We start from the raw sequence: 5,693 nt of genomic DNA on the forward strand, positions 1-5,693 counted from the left end.
GCAGAAAACTTTTGCCTCCAAAACAGGCCCCGAAATGGCCTCAAATTAAAAAAACACTGCTTCACCGCGAAGGGCGTCTCAACCTGAGACAATGCACTCTTGAAATTTCCGGCTGTGCTACCTGCAGAGATCTGCTCCCAAAACAGAAAATGAAAGCAACACTGCTTCTTTTACCAGAACACTGCGAGCTTGGCTTACTTTCTTGAGCTCCTTACCACGAACAAGGCTCTGATACCATGTCAAGATTGTGGGAGAGAAGGAAGGAGTCTCACTTGTACCTTTCTTGCTTACACAATGGGGGAGGACACACAAGGGTGGAGGCTGAAAACAGTTTTCCTCTTCTTAGTTGTGTAAGCCAAAAGAACACCAGTACAAAGAAATAGAAGAACCCTATATATGGGTCTCAAACCAAACTCAACTAACTAAGGTGGCATACTAATTGACCCATGAACTAGAGTAGATAAGGATAGCTATCATGTAGCTATTATTCATGGGTGGTGTATCAACCACGTCTGCAACTGACAAGTCGGTGACATAAATACACAACGGTCACCCTGGTGTATCACGAGTGGAGCTCAATATCTCAACATGTGAGAGTCATAATGACCACCAACGTGCTAAGTGTAGACATGTGTACCCATCTAACCAGGCGGTCCATCATCAATGTCTGCATGTGTTGAGCTTGTCATCTCAACACTCCCCCTCAAGCTCAATTGCATCTTTGCAACTCCAAGTAAGCTTTGAAACTTTTGAAGCTTCTCTGTACCCAATGCCTTCGTGAATATATCAGCTATCTGATCCTGTGTGCTGGTATACACCAAGTCAATCTCACCTGCTAGTACCTTCTCTCTCGCAAAGTGGTAGTGTACCTCAATATGTTTTGTCCTGGCATGGAACACAGGGTTCCTAGCCAACTTTATACTGCTCATGTTGTCACAATAAATGACAACTAGACCTTCCATCTGCACATCTAAATCAGCCAATAACTTTTGCAGCCATACTACCTCACATGCTGCAATAGCAGCACCTCTATACTCAGCCTCTGTACTCGACAAAGCAACTGTAGGTTGCTTTTTGCTGCTCCAAGTAACTGCTGCACTATCAAGAGAGAACATGTATCCGCTGGTAGATCTTCTATCAGCCATACTACCAGTCCAATCTGCATCTGTGTATCCAAACACTTGTACATCTGTACTTGCCTCATAGAACAGTCCATAATGTAATGTGGACTTCACATATCTCAATATGCGTCTGACTGTATCCAAATGTGGCTTTCTAGGTACTTGCATAAACTGACTCACAAGACCAACAACGTAGCTCAAGTCTGGCCTTGTAATGGTCATGTAGATCAAACTCCCCACTATCCTCCTGAACATAGTAGGGTCTTCTATCTCATCCCCAACATCAACACTCAACTTTACATTCTGCTCCAACGGGACTAAAAGTGGTTTGCATGCTATCATACCATACTTGGACAACATATCCAAGCCATACTATCTTTGGGACAACCATATACCATCATCACATCTGATCACCTCAATGCCAGGGAAGTACCTTAGCTCACCTAAATCCCCCATCTCAAACTTCTTCTTCAAAAAGTCCTTGACTTCAACAATCCCACTATCACTATCACCTGTAATAATCAAGTCATCCACATAGATGACTATGATGACCAAACCTGCATCTCCCTTTCTCATATAAAGTGAGTGATCAGCATCAGAAACATAAAAGCCAATATTGACAAGATACTCTCTGATGTTGTCGAACCATGCTCTAGGTGCTTGCTTGAGCCCATAGAGCGCCTTCTTCAACCTGCATACATACGTGGGATGCTCTAAATCTTCATAATCTACTGGCTGATCCATATACACTTCTTCTTGCAAATCACCACGCAAGAAGGCATTCTTCACATCCATTTGATGCAACCTCCAACCTTTGGCTATTGCCAAAGCAATCACACATCTGACAGTTGCCATCCTAGCAACTGGACTGAAGGTTTCATCATAATCTATGACATATGTCTGGGCATAGCCTTTTGCAACCAGCCTAGCTTTGTACATACTAATAGAACCATATGCATTGTGCTTAATCTTATAAACCCACTTACATCCAATAGCTTTCTTGCCCTTCGGCAATGATACTAGATCCCAAGTCTTATTGGCCTCGAATGTAGCCATCTCCTCATCCATTGCTGCATCCCAATGAGCATGACCAATAACCTCCTCAAAACATGTGGGCTCAACGTCCTCAACTAGTTTCACCATATAAGCATAATGGTGAGCTGCATAACCTTCAAAACCAAATCTCTTAACAGGGTATCTCACCCTGCTAGACCTGCGTACCACTGGATCACTCACTGGAGCCTTTGCATTAATGCGCTCTCTCTGCACACCTGGAGTCCTCACTGAAGGAATGCCAAGCTCATCATCCAAGCTCTCTGAGCCACTGGAGTCTCCATCAAGAACTGCATCAATGCCTTCGGACACTTTATTCTTTTCTTTGTCTTTACATGTAGTGCTACTAGATGCACCTGAAGATGTAGAGGTACTCCTTAGTCTCCCAGACCAAGGACTACCAGATGATGTCTCTGGTCCACTAAGAGTCCATGATTCTTGCTTTTCAGCCTGCATATAAGTGTCATGATCATCATCATCATCATCATCCAATACATCACCACTAGATGCATACCAACTGCTCATTTCATCAAAGATGACATCCCTGCTCACTCTGAACTTACATGTGACAGGGTTATAGCAGCGATACCCTTTCTACTCTAAAGAGTATCCAATAAAGACACACTTTTCAGCCTTTGGATTTAGTTTCTTCCGCAACTCGTCTGACACATGAACATACGCAATGTAGCCAAACACTTTCAAGTGTGAGACATTAGGCTTCTTACCTGTAAAACATTCTTCGAGGGTCATACCATTAACTGCAGCTGTGGGAGTTCTGTTCATAATATAAACATCAGTATGAACAGCCTCAGATCAGAAATGCTTAGGCATATTCCTTTCAGCCACCATTAAGGTGCGTGCAACTTCTGCAATATGCCTGTTTTTCCTTTCTGCAACCCCATTTTGTTGTGGGGTATACATGCACGTAAACTGTCTCTTTATCCCATGAGACCTCAGAAAATCACTGAACTCGTTTGAGAGGTACTCTCCCCCTCCATCTGACCTCAAGCACTTTACTTTCAAGTCTGTTTCTCTTTTAACTACAGCCTTGAAAGTTCTAAAGTGCTCAAACGCTTCACTCTTTTCCTTCATAAAATATACCCACATCTTTCTAGAACAATCATCAATGAATGTGACAAAGTATGAACTGCCTCCAAGAGATACATTTTGTGTAGGCCCCCAAATGTCTGTATGCACAACATCAAGGATATTTCTGCTTACATCTCTGTTATGTGAAAAGGGTTGCCTTGCCTGCTTACCAAACTGACATGCTTCGCATACCTTATGAAATTATACAACTCTAATTGTAGGCAAACCTGTAACCAACCCTTTGAATTGCATTAATTTCAGCCTTTGTACATTTGCATGTCCAATGCGTTTGTGCCAAATTTCAATGTCTGCAACAACACCTTTTCCTTTAGCATACATAGCAGCATTCATAGAAGGAATTCCAGCATCCAGAGTAAACATACGTCCAACTCTACTTCCCTTTGCAACTAACCTACACTTGTCTCATTGAAGTCTTCTACAAAGTAGCCCTTTACATTAAATCTGACTTGCAGCCCTTGCTCGCCGCGACTGACACCAAGTTCTTTGTAATAGATAGCACATGTAATACATTTGAAAGACTCTTTGCCTTGCCATCATGCAAGGACAAGGGAACTTTTCCAATTTGTGAAATTGGGTGGCATGAATCATCACCCGTCTACACATAACCTGCATTTTGCAAACCTTGCATCTCTCCAAACCATTCTGCATGGCTGGTCATATGATTGGATGCACCTGAATCAACATACCAAACATCATCATGTGTTCCCTTTCCTGTAACAGCATTCAACATATGCTACATAACAAACAGACGTTCATTTTTGTCTTCATTCTGTTGTGAAGACGATGCATAGTTTCCTTGCTGCAACTTACCACTGCGGATATCATCTTTCTTAGCATAAATTGGGCTGCGATATGACCTGTTTTGCCACAGTAGTGACACACAATACTAGAGTTGTTAGAATCTCTGTTCTACCATCCACCTCTTCCTCTAAAGCTTCCCCTACCTCTAAAGTTATCACGACCTCCTGAAACCTGCATATCGTCAAATTGCTGATTCAATCTGTTTTGCTGGTTGTCACTACCACGTCCTGTACCACGGCCTCTTGAAGAGAACCTGCCACGTCCCCTTCCTGAACTGAAGTAGAAAGCTTGGACCTGTTCACCACTTTTTTCAGATGTCTCACTCTGCATGTTGATCTCTTTGGTGATCATAAGGGAGACCAACTTATCGAAATCTGGAAATGGCTTTCTAACATATACGGAAGTTACAAAAGACTTCCAAGCCTTTTCATTGTTAAGTCCACCCAAGGTAGACGACACCAAATCATCATCATCGGGCATTGCATCAATCGCTGCCAAGGCATCTACAATGCTCCTTACCTTCAGTGCATACTCATTGATAGACATCTTCCCTTTCTTCAATGTATTCAACTCTTACTTGAGTTGAATCTTTCGTGCCTTTATATTTACAGAAAACATACTTTCAAGTATGGTCCAAGCTGCATATGAATTCTCTGCATTTCTAATGTGTCCTAGCATATTATTGTCAATTACTGCAGACAACCAATACATAACCTTTTTATCTTTTGCATTCCATTTCTTCCTGCCTTTGTCTCTTCTGCAGTTGGAGGATCACTCACCTTCGGCTCCTTTTCTTCACATAAAACGAACTCATAGAGACCTTTTTCATTAAGGAAGTTCGTGACACGAAATTTACATGAAGGGTAGTTGTTCTTGTCGAGCTTCTCAATGATGGAGCTTCCACTGTTCTCTCACAAAATTAATACCAATAGCAAGCAAATCTTCTGCAACCCTCGACTTGTAGTGCACAACAATACACCAGACAGCCTTTTTCACTGTCTACTCAATAATACATGCAATCTGCAACCAGTTTGCAGATAAACCTTGTGTTTACTCATTGATAAATACCTTTGAACTTACAGATCTGAAGTCTGTAGCCTGTGCACCCACTTTTGGTCAGTCGAAGTCACAGTGTATCTTGAAACTGATGTCCGCAACCTTGCGGATCTAAAACGGGGGCTGAAATGGCCTCAGATGGCCAAAATAACTGTGGAAAAGCCCTAAAGGATTTATCTGCAAAATACACAGCGCTCTTTGCGCACACCAAATCTCACTGTAATCTGAGATTTTTGCTCTGCCCTGCTTCCGGTGCCTCCACAGGCACTATCCAAGAGAGAGTGGAAGAATGGGAGAGCTTCTTACCCGTGGCTTGCTTGCTCGAACCTTACTTCTTCTCCTTCACTTCAGCCTTCAAAATCAGCCTCTCTTAGTGGCGTGGCTCTGATACCATGTCAAGAATCGCGTGGTGGGGGGACTTTCTCGAGATGATGCGCCGAACACACACAGAATGCACAAGGAGAAGCTCAGTCAAGAGACAAGAAGAGAGATGGAGGCCAAAACGTTTTCTTGATGGTTTCTTCTTCTTCTTCCACACACTTTACAATATAC

Source organism: Lygodium microphyllum, chromosome 18 (assembly GCF_053477565.2).
Source record: "Lygodium microphyllum isolate KBCC chromosome 18, Lygodium_microphyllum_v1.1.10, whole genome shotgun sequence".
In the NCBI taxonomy this organism is placed as follows: Eukaryota; Viridiplantae; Streptophyta; class Polypodiopsida; order Schizaeales; family Lygodiaceae; genus Lygodium; species Lygodium microphyllum.